This window comes from Leptinotarsa decemlineata, unplaced genomic scaffold (assembly GCF_025532065.1).
Source record: "Leptinotarsa decemlineata unplaced genomic scaffold, Ldec_3_MD MMD2_P_RNA_scaffold_9, whole genome shotgun sequence".
NCBI classification, from domain to species: Eukaryota; Metazoa; Arthropoda; class Insecta; order Coleoptera; family Chrysomelidae; genus Leptinotarsa; species Leptinotarsa decemlineata.
The window spans coordinates 15,614,371-15,627,775 of NW_027412536.1; positions in this window are offsets into that span (position 1 = coordinate 15,614,371).

Consider the following 13,405-nt stretch of genomic DNA (forward strand, 5'->3'; position numbering starts at 1 on the left):
AGACATTGATTCCCTCAGTGAAATCTATGTCTACATTTCACCAATATGGATGTTTATTTTATGTATTCTTTATCGCAGCTCTGAAAAGGTATACAACCATATTCGAACAGTAGGTGATTGGAACACGTGTAGAGATGTTGAAATAACGGTTTGGTGTTGAGAAAAAGCTCCAGTAATATTGATTATCACACCAAAGGTTCCAAATAGTGCATTTCATCATAATTTTAGTTTTTGTTATCATTCGTTGCCAATATCGCGGAAAGTCGAAGTCAAGAAATGAAAATTATGTTCCTTATTTTGAGAATTCCAATCGGCTTTACCGAAGAAAATAGATCATTACTTTTTCAAAGCATTGCGTAAATGATACTTTTCTATCTATTGAGTCCACAAACATGGATTAATTGTGTGTGGAAGACACACTTGATCCATGTACTCACAAAAGTGCTATTTAGTTTCATGATTTGCTAAAAAATATCCTATTTTGAAGGAATCAAACGTTTTGGAGGAATTAAACTTTTTGTATGGAAAAATTAAAAAGACAGGGTGATAAAGCTTCGCAGCATGTAATCGTGAAGAAGCTGTCATTTTACGATATCATATTATCCAAAGTTTGTTTCTGAAATAGTCAATTTTTCAAAATTTAAGTAGCCGCTTATCTCCGAACGTAGACCGGAGCGCCAAGTTTTGTCTCCAGGTTCCTGATCAGTGGACAAAAGTAAGTGAGTGTAATTAAAAATTCACCAAAAATTAGCTCGAGCTGTTAAACTAATAATGAAATATAACATAATATATAATGATAATGAAATATATATAATATAATTCAGCAAGCCGTGATGAAATTGAAAATTTTACTTCATGTTTTAACAAGTTGGCTTAAACCATCTTTTGGAGGACACTAACTTGGCATCCGAAACGTTGGGCGAGAAAAGGAAAATATTCATTAATTTCATCTAGAGGTTGCAGTGTTCAGTATCAATAGATATAAATATTCGGTCTCTCAACTCAAAGGACTATTATTGTTTACTGATACTTTTAATTACGAATAATTATTCGCGTAACCATTAGACGCTAATCGTCAAAATGATTTTGTAATGAAAAATATCATTAATTATGTTCTATCGATAAATAAATATGAATAGGAAAAATTCCTACAATGTATTTTTGGACGTCAAGATATTTCGCACTATAAAATATTGTTTTGATTACAATAATTACTGATAATCAACTCACAGAGGAAGGTTATATCTTTCATCAACTTAATCCAGAACACTCTTGAAATACACGTCGTATGTTCAGCCGACAAGTGATTACTAATAATAGTATATCTTATATGTACCTAGAGTTTCATGAATTCAGATGATGCAATCATTCAATTTTCACAAGGATATTTTTCGAATGAATTGTGAATTTAATTTTTGAATGCATATTTCGAGAAGAACATTGTAAACGAAGTAATCTGATTGTAACGCCCTCCAAAAACACTTCTCTCCCAAAAATGAAAATCTAAAAATATACCTTCATCAGAAAGTTTTTGGCCTTCTAGTTCTCCGTCTTGATACAAAAAAATGTAGGAATCTTCCAAAGAAAGGAAGGATTCAATTTCAGAAAATGAATTCTATTGAAAGATGTGTAGATCACTAGATTATTCATTGTAATTAAAGTTTTTTGCTTAATAAAATTGATATTTTTCAGCTAATCTTTTTAATTTTTTCAGGGATATATATATATATATATATATATATATATATATATATAAAATATATATAAATATATATAAATATATATAAATATATATATATATATATATATATATATATATATATATAATTATATATATATATATAATATACAATAACCATTGTCGAAATATTGGAAATATAATGTTATAAGAGTACACTTGCGCTTCGCTGCTATCCCAAATAACTCCAAGGAATTGTTCATAATATATATATATATATATATATATATATATATATATATATATATATATATATATAAAAATATATATATATATATATATATATATATATATATATATATATATATATATATATTCCATTTCCAAAATTCCATTTTTAAAATGGAACGCCCTGTATGTCATTACATATTCAGATGCTACGTTAAATTCTGATATCATTTCATGAAAATTAGTCAAAATTTTGGGTGTTCGAAGTAATGGTTTCAATTTGAGTTGTGGAATTCAGTCAGGAATCATTTTGAATATGAAACAATTGCGAAATTGAAAGAGGTGTATTCGAAAACAAATCTTTAATTAATAACAATGTAAATAATATAACTTGATGAATCATTTCATAAGAATGCTAGGTACCTAGAAATAAGTCATAAAAATTGTTCAAAGTGATGCCCATTAGATATTATACAGGCTTCGAAACGTCGAATCACTTCTCTCGTACAAGTCGCTCTTATAATATCAGGCGTAATATCACTGCACGCTAGTTGAATTTTCATTTTTAGATCATCCACATTCAAAGGGGGAGTAGTGAAAACAATATCTTTTAAATACCCCACAGGAAAAAATCAAGCGGTGATAAATCTGGGGAACGAGCCGGCCACCGAATCGGACCCTTATTACCAATCCATCTATTTGGGTACGTTCTATCCAGATATTCAGTAACAACCTGTGAATTGTGAGGAGGAGCACCATCTTGTTGCCACCAAATTCCTCGTTCTGCTATGGGGATATCTTCCATCAACTGGATCAAATCATTTTCTAGAAAATGTAAATATCGCAATCCATTGAGATTTTCATTGAAAAAGTAAGGTCCTATGATGCGGCCATTGAACAATCCACACCATACATTAATACCCCAAGTAGTTTGAAAATTACTTTCGCGGACCCAGTGGGGATTTTCTTGAGACCAATAGTGACTGTTATGTCGATTCACAACTCCATTATTGTGGAATCGCGATTCATCGCTCCACAAAATTTGACTGAATATGTTAGGACTTTCATGTAATATTACCTGAATACAAGCAATGAATTCAAGTCGTCGTTCAAAGTCCGTGGGTTTCAAACCTTGTACCAACTGAATTTTGAATGGGTGGTATTTATTTTCTTTCAGAATTCTCTGTACTTTAGATTTACTCACACCAACTTCTTCTGCAAGAGTACGGATAGAAACATGTGGATGAATAATAATATAAGCCAACACATGGCTTATATGGCCACATGGCCATGTGCGAAAACCACATGGCTTTGGGGTTTTCGCACAAAGAACACAGTTACTGTTTTGCAAAGAATCACTGAATCGAACTGACAAGTAGATACAATTCAACAACATTTGTTACTATGGCATCAACAAGCATAAGCTACTTGATGAAATTGTGCAATATAAAGCAATTCACCCTCAAGTTAGTCACATTCTCAAGAATTTCAATATTATATTCAACTGATATCGATATCGTATCGTAGAGGTGAAAATAATGGTTTGTATTCAGTAGTAGTCTAGTTCAATTTAATAAAAGATATAGACTGGATTCGTGTACGAGTAAATAAGTTTTTTTGAAACTTTATATTTAAGGAAAAGTGCAATAACTCAACAACGCCGTAACCGAATTTCAAAAACCAAACATGAAATGAAATCAGAATTTAACGTAGCATCTGAATATGTAATGATATCCAGGGCGTTCTATTTCAAAAAATGGAATTTTGGTCTGTAGCACCTACACCAAACACCCTGTATATTTAAAAATGATATCAAAATATAGCTCTCATGAACTCCTAAAACTTTTGTATGAAACATTTTTGTGTATCTCCTTCAACAAACCAGATATTACCTGTCACATAAATGTGGGACACCCGGTATATATATTATATATATTATATATATATATATATATATATATATATAATATATATATATATATATATATATATATATATATATATATATATATATATATATATATATATATATATATATAGCGACTGGAGAAATGTATGGTAAAATGGATTAACAGGGTCTCTCAGTCAAAAAATCAAAAATCAAACTCTGCTTTACTTTGCCAAGCTTTCGCTTCTAATGGGAAGCTTCTTCAGGGCCTATAATTTAATGATTTTTGAATATTTTTCAATTATCAAAATTATCAAATCATCATACCCATTGAAAAATGACATTTATGTGAAGGTATGACATTTGTCAAACTCTCAAAAAAAATCGTATACATGTTAACTCTTACGTCAATTTATATCTTCAATTTATTGTTGTTCACTCATTTTTACTGTAAGTATGATTTGTAATGTTATTCAAAGGCGAAAATATTCAAAAATCATTAAATTATAGGCCCTGAAGAAGCTTTCCATTAGAAGCGAAAGCTTGGCAAAGTAAAGCAGAGTTTGATTTTTGATTTTTTGACTGAGAGACCCTGTTAATCCATTTTACCATATATATATATATATATATATATATATATATATATATATATATATATATATATATATATATATATATATATATATATATCTATATATGTATATATGTATATATATATATATATATATATATATATATATATATATATATATATATATATATGTATATATATATATATATATATATATAAATATATATATATATATTTATATATATACATATATATATATATATATATATATATATCTATATATGTATATATATAATATATATATATATATATATATATAAATATATATAAATATATATATATATATATATATATATATGTATATATATATATATATATATATATAATATATATATATATATATATATATAACAATAACCATTGTCGAAATATTGGAAATATAATGTTATAAGAGTACACTTGCGCTTCGCTGCTATCCCAATAACTCCAAGGAATTGTTCATATATATATATATATATATATATATATATATATATATATATAACAGAATAATTAGTGACTGGATTAACTATAAATCGATTCAATTCGTGAGGTTGCAGTCAATAGCTGGGCTGTTACAAAGAAAACTCTTTGTTATATGTCAAGCTTTCGGTATATTTCACACCTTCGTCAGGACAACTACAATAATAAGATTATATATCTTGTAAAAAATATATAAATATGGAGAACTTACTAACGTGAGAATAAAATATAAAATGGTTCAAAAACAGATAGAAAAACATTAATAAATGACAGTTAATAAAATTTTGGCTGACAATGTCAAGTGGGAAAATTCTGAATGATACTCGAATTACTAGATTTTTTATTTTCTTATCATATTTCAGTAGGTACGTGTAAATTTTGCTGAGACTATCAATATCAGTTCGTTTATTCATTGAATGTTCTTCGTTATTAATATGTATCATTTCCAAAAATATTAATTTCCAAAATTAATTAATGTATTCCGAAATAATAACCTCAAAATATCTAAAACAAATGTCACTTCTATATCTAAATTATACAGTAAAGTAAAAGCTCCAATTTCAAATAAACAAAAATCCAATTTAGTATACAAAATTTCTTGTATGGATTGTTCTAAAACATATATAGGACAAACATCTAGACCTCTAAGTAGTCGCATCACTTCCCATAAGAGCGACTGTAGACGAAATGTTAATTCTTGTGCATTAACAGAACATGTTAATTCGGAGGATCATAAAATGAATTTTGAAAATCCAAATATTTTAGATAGAGAAACCAATACAACGAAAAGAATATTTTTGGAAATGATACATATTAATAACGAAGAACATTCAATGAATAAACGAACTGATATTGATAGTCTCAGCAAAATTTACACGTACCTACTGAAATATGATAAAGAAAATAAAAAATCTAGTAATTCGAGTATCATTCAGAATTTTCCCACTTGACATTGTCAGCCAAATTTTTATTAACTGTCATTTATTAATGTTTTTCTATCTGTTTTTGAACCATTTTATATTTTATTCTCACGTTAGTAAGTTCTCCATATTTATATATTTTTTACAAGATATATAATCTTATTATTGTAGTTGTCCTGACGAAGGTGTGAAATATACCGAAAGCTTGACATATAACAAAGAGTTTTCTTTGTAACAGCCCAGCTATTGACTGCAACCTCACGAATTGAATCGATTTATATATATATATATATATATATATATAAATATATATAAATATATATATATATATATATATATATATATATATATATATATATAATATATATATATATATATATATTATATATATATATATATATATATTATATATATATATTCCATTTCCAAAATTCCATTTTTTAAAATGGAACGCCCTGTATGTCATTACATATTCAGATGCTACGTTAAATTCTGATATCATTTCATGAAAATTAGTCAAAATTTTGGGTGTTCGAAGTAATGGTTTCAATTTGAGTTGTGGAATTCAGTCAGGAATCATTTTGAATATGAAACAATTGCGAAATTGAAAGAGGTGTATTCGAAAACAAATCTTTAATTAATAACAATGTAAATAATATAACTTGATGAATCATTTCATAAGAATGCTAGGTACCTAGAAATAAGTCATAAAAATTGTTCAAAGTGATGCCCATTCACGTATTTGATATTACTCCCCCTATCGCACCCCTAGAGCATGTCACCAATTTTTTCAATGGATCACCCTATATTGTTTCGCATTATCAGACTCTCCATGATGAGCAGATTTCAATAAAGTATGAATCATATGGTCTGAAACTTATGGTTCGAGAGCTACAAATTATTTGAATTGAAAACTAGGCACTCTGAATAACTTTTGGCGCAATGATTTGCAGAAAAAATGGAAAAAACACGTTAACAATAGTATACGGGGGGATACATTTTGAAATATTCACATTTGATATTACTTCCCCTATCACATCCCTAGAGCATGTCACCATATTTTTTAATGAATCACCCTATATTGTTTCGCATTATCAGATGCTCCATGATGAACAGATTTCAACAAAGTATGAATCATATGGTCTGAACTTATGTTTTGGGAGCTACAAATTATTTGAGTTGAAAACGAGCCACCTTGAGTAACTTTTGAAACAATGATTTTCAGGAAAAATAAAAAAAAAACACCTCAACAACAGTATATAGGGGGGCACATTTTGTCATATTCACGTTTGATCTAACTTTTCCTATCGTACCCCTAAAGCATGTCACCATTTTTTTTTAAATGTATCAATTATTTTGCAGTATCAGATGTTCCATGATGAACATATTTCAAAATGTAGATTACAATATGGTCTGAAGTTCATAGTTTGGAAGCTAAAAATTGTTTGAGTTGAAAACAAGCCACCCTGAATGAACTTCTGTACAATCTGTTACCTAGAGGTTTCGTAGGTGTTTTTATTAGAGTAAGATCCCAGAGCGATCAGACATAACTTATTTTCTCACAGATGAAACCTTAGAGTCTCAGTAGCGTCTCGTGTGTTTTGAATACCTGCGTGTTTATGAAACTTGCTGAGTGACACCTGGGCAGGTACCAGGTGAGAAAGGTAACTAAAAATAAGAGCTACTTAACTTAAATTTGTATAACTGATTTTTATACATATTTTGTAGAATATTATTTTGAAATACTGTAATAAGTGTCAGACACTTGTCATGGACCAGAACTTTTGTCAGACGCTTTAAAGCTCCACTAAAATTAAATTAACTTTACTTACTTTTACATGTCTGATTTTTAAATATGTTATTAATGTGACTATAATAAAGTTATAATTAATCAGTCAGACAAATTAGAATGACCAAACATCCCTCAAACACAAAAATTAGCTAATCAGAAGAATGAGCGCGAGAGTGCTGTGCTTGCATTTCAGAGTGAGTGAGACGTCCATAATAACTCGGTTCTCCTTCTTTAACTCACAATCTGTTTCACTCTACTGTGTATGTGCCCCTTGCGCGTCACCTATAATATCTAGTCTATACTAAACCCAATAATGATTGAGAGTAGAAGTAAGCCCAGTTGACAGCAAATCAGGGGCGTGCTTATTAATTTTTGAGAGGGTTAAGAATGAAAGAAAAATTCTTAGTACAATTAGTTAAAATATTCATACACATTTTTTATTTATTTAGGTACCAAATAAATTAACAATATTAATAAAAAACACAATATATATATATATATATATATATATAATATAATATATATATATATACAAATGCGTTTAATCAATTTAAGAAATACTTTATTGTGAAATTTTCATTAAACAGTTTCACAAAAACGCAACACTTGTTTCGCTATTCAATAGCTTCTTCAGGCGTGTCTATACTGTATCTATACTTGTATAGCAAAACACGTGTTGCGTTTTTGTAAAACTGTTTGGTGAAATTCTCACAATAAAGTGTTTCTTGAATACGTTGTGAATTTTCATCAAGTATCAGCCTTTTTTTCACTATTGGGTTGCAGCAATTGATAAGTGAACTCTTTATAACTATTCTCAAGCTTTCGAGTAACTTAAACTCATCGTCAGGGGTACTAGAAAATACAAATTACAAATTTTTGATAATAGAATATAATATGAATGTAAATGTACAAATTTTCGTCTAATCTTCAACCTCAAATTCGTCACTGTTGCTACCGCTATCATCAAAGTGAATTATGATTGGTTCAATATTGTGTTCAATACGGTTGTTTACGTCCCACATTTTTTGCTCCTCTTTTAAAACATGCTGCATGCATTTCTTCCAGTCTTCTGCAGAAACAGTTCGAATAGCTTCTTGTAGGTGATGTTGCATGTCCACTAATTTAAATGTTCTGTTTTCTCGTGCCACATATCCTTTTACTTGCGCCTAGATTAATTCTATTGGGTTTAATTCGCAGTGGTATGGTGGTAACCTTAAAACTGTAATTCCACGACTTAACGCCATTTCATCCACTGCGAATTTTTTATATTTGTCTGTGTGTAATTTTGTTAGCTGAAGTAGTTCTGCCTTTAAACTATCTTTGTTATATTGGATGTTCTTATTAATTAACCATTCTTGAATTGCTGCTTTTTTCCATGATTGTTTCGGTAATGGTTCTAAATGTCGACTATGGTATGGGGCATTGTCCATGACGATGACAGACCCAGGTTCCACAAGTTGAATGATGCCTTCAAACCATTTTTCAAACACCTCCGCATTCATCTCTTCATGATAGTCGCCTGTTTTCTTAGATTTAAATATTAATTCACCATTTGGTAAAAATCCACTGTCGCTTCCTATATGCGTAACTATCAGACGACTACCTTTTCCAGATGACTGTTTTAACCCAACTGACAAACCTTCATTAAAGGCTTGTCGTGCACTTGTTATATTACCATCCTGCCATACTTTTTTGACCGTATGTCCCTGGTAAACCCATGTCTCGTCCGTGAAGTACAATTTTTTTTTGAGCTTCCGAAATTCGTCAATTTTTCTTAGATAGTTTCTTCTCCATGCTATTATTTCTTGACGTTCAATGAGAATGCTTTTCCTGTCAACTTTTCCGTACGTAAATTTCATTTCGTGTACAAGTTTCCTAAAAGTTTCTTTACCCATTTTTGGGACCAATTCATGATCGCTAAGTGCCTCCAGAACTGTTTGTAGTGTGGGCAGCTCATTTCTGAAAAACAAACTGTGAATAGTTCTGCGTATACTGGTTGTGGCTTCTTCATCAACTCTGATTTTTTTTCGTCCGCTACTAGTTTTTGGCGTCTGTACGTCCCCATGAATTTCTGCTTCTCTTAGTATTTTGTAAATCGATGATTTTGGTACACCGGTATAATCAGAGCACATATCAACTAATTTATCTTTTATAATTGTGGAACTTAATGATGTAGAAATGCCCGGTTGGTTATTCGGAGGTACACACGTAGAATTACAGCACATATGCACAAAGTCATCTTTGGTAGCTGATGATCTCTTTCAAGACAGTGAAATACTCGCAGTACAATTTGTTTTTCTCTTACTGACCGAGAGTCCAACCGTTTTACCTTTTTCGACGTGGAAGGCCCGACCATGTCTCCCATTTTTTGAGTAGTTTGATAACAGTGTAGAAATATAATTATGTAACGCTTAAACACTTATTAGCACTATTATTTTCACCAATTGTTATCACAACACGTCGATTGCTGACTAACTTAACTGTAAAACGTACAATTCACGCTGTATAATTCACAAACCAATGATACGCTCATGGCTGCAAGTACATTAGTGAGGACTGCAACGATGAGATGGAAGTTACGGTAAAGTGACAAAGACAGAAATATCATTGCGTACAGCGTTGCCACTAGTTGTAATAAATATCTAACACTATACAGAAAATAATGAATTTTAACTGATCAGTAATCAGGAAATGTATAAGTATTACTCATTACAAGCTCATTACTGATTTTTGTCATAAATAATACCTTTTAATCGTACTAGTATTGTGTATTATCTATAATTTGCCACAACCTACAACTCTACTGCTTACTATATTTTGATTCTGCTATAAACTGGTAACGTAAAATTTAGATATGACAACGCGCTTTACTCTCAATCATTATTGGTTTTACTATAGTTCGAGTCTGTCAGAGCAAATGTTTTTGTTGTTTATATCGTTTAATTTGTGAGAAATATTAAGTTATTTGCAATAGTGAAAATCATGGAAGAAAACAATTCAAAATGTATATTCTGTAGACAATGAAGAGACATTTAAAAAAATTAAAATTGTATTGAAACAGCGAATAATCCATAACAAATTCCAAGGAAATTTAGTTATAAGATGTTCTGATACTGACATTGCGATAATTATGTTAGGACATATGCATAATTTAAAAAATGATGATTCGAATGTATGGTTAAACGCAGGCACCGGAAATAACCAGGGATACATCAATTTGACAGAGGTTTACGAGTACTTGGGACCATCTTTATGTAGAAGTTTGCCAGGGTTTCACGCTCTAACTGGATGTGACTTTAATCCCGCCTTTTTTAAAAAAGGTAAACAAAGACCATTCAATATATTAATGAAGAAACATGAATATCAGCGAGCTTTCATGCAGTTTGGAGAATCAGAATTGTTTACCGATGAGCGCATCCAAAAAGATATTTTCAATATAATCCAAAAATTTATCTGCGAAATTTATAGTGCCTGATACGTGCAACATTGATGCTGCCCGGCTTCAGTTATTTTTGAATAATTACAGCGTATCTAATATTAACGAAGAATTCGATCGCAAAAATTTAAAAAATGTTGATGCTAGCAGTTCACCACCATGCCAAGTGAGTTATTCCATGCCAATTCCGCCGTGTTAATTACATGTCTAGCATATGGAATAATGCAAATGCAAAACAACCAATTATTTTTACTCCTGAACACAATGGGTAGAGATTAGAAGAAAACCAATATCACTTTCATTGGTTTCATGGTGACCAATTACCAGCAAACGTTAGTGAATTCCTTCAAACTCCAGGTATTATACTTTGATTTCAGGTTTAGAATTTATTATGTTTGTGATTTTATGTTTTTTAATTCTTTGAACTATTTTTTGCAGAAGAACCAGCCAGCAACAACATAACTGGGAATGATGCTGCTCATCCGAGTCATCATCATGATTGGTTGAACGATGAAAATTCTAATAATAGCGACAATGAATATGATGATTAAAAGATGAAAAATGTTTGTTTCAATTAATCCTAGTTGAACAATTTTTTACAATTTTTTTTTAATTATCCTAACTGGTATTTTTTTGACAATAAAGTAAATATAAATTCTTATGAAACCAAATTGCTTCGAATTAATTAATTATCCCAAATATATTCAATACATTAATTTACTTTAATATTTATCTTAATGCTAGAGTTCATCATATTAAAACAGAGATGCAAAAATATCTAATCGGATCGAAAACAGTAAGTATTCTCAATGTATTTGAATTTTTAACTCTGAGGCTCATACGCACAGCACTCTCGCGCTCATACTTCTGGTTACTTAATTTTTGTGTTTGAGGGATGTTTGGTCATTCTAATTTGTCTGACTGATTAATTATAACTTTATTATAGTCACATTAATAACATATTTAAAAATCAGACATGTAAAAGTAAGTAAAGTTCATTTAATTTCAGTGGAGCTTTAAAGCGTCTGACAAAAGTTCTGGTCCATGACAAGTGTCTGACACTTATTACAGTATTTCGAAATAATATTCTACAAAATATGTATAAAAATCAGTTATACAAATTTAAGTTAAGTAGCTCTTATTTTTAGTTACCTTTCTCACCTGGTACCTGCCCAGGTGTCACTCAGCAAGTTTCATAAACACGCAGGTATTCAAAACACACGAGACGCTACTGAGACTCTAAGGTTTCATCTGTGAGAAAATAAGTTATGTCTGATCGCTCTGGGATCTTGGACTATATGAAGTATACTTCAAAAATGTTTCATTTTGCCTAGTTAAGTTTGAATTCGATATTCTCTTCACTTTGTATTTATCTCATTCTACAATAACGATTATCTTCACGGTGAAGTTACAATTGGTGTTTCTGTTTTTATGAATTCTTGAGAAGCAATGGATTATAAGCTTCGAGAACGGATTGAAATAGTGAGTTTGTACTACCAGAATGGAAATAGTGCTAGAGCTGCTGTCCGTATGTTCAATGATAATCTTCCAGAAAGAAATGTACAACACAAATACGTTTCGGAATTATTGAATAAATTTATGGAAACTGGATCTGTCTTACTAATTTATTTCGAGAATCAGGAATCAGTCGTACAAATGTTTTCAGGATCCTTCATAAGTACAAATTTCATCCACATAAGATTAGACTAATAGTCCATGAATTGAAAGAAGATGATTTTGATAGACGTATCGAGTTTTGTAAAAGTCACTGAACGGAACGACTTGCATCAGAATTTCTTGTATAAAATTTGGTTTTCGGATGAATGTACGTGTGGTATGAATGGAGAGGGGAATCGGCAAAATGGTCGATATTGGAGTGATACGAATCCTTATTTATAACGTCGAGTTCATAACCAATGACCTCAAAAACTGAATGATTGAGCAGGAATTTTAGCTGACTACATCATAGAACCTTTTTTTATCGATGATAATTCGACTAGTGATAAATATTTGGATATGTTAGAGAATCGAATCATACCGTGCATCAATAGGGCAATCGAGGAGGATATAAATTTACTTCTAAAATGAAATAGGTTTTCAGTAGGATGGTGCATCTTCTCATTATGAAGCTCCAGTGCGACAATTGTCACATGATCATTTTCCTGGTCGCTGGATTGGCAGAAGAGGTCCTACAGAATGGCCATCAAGGTCTCCGGATCTCACTCCTGTAGATTAATTTCCATGAGGTCATTTGAAGTCTAGAGTGTATGAGATAGAATCAACAACATTAGAAGATTTGAGAGGGAACATCATGAGGCACTGCAGCCCATGTGAGGGCTCGTTTGTACTATTGTATGGAAGTTGGTGGAA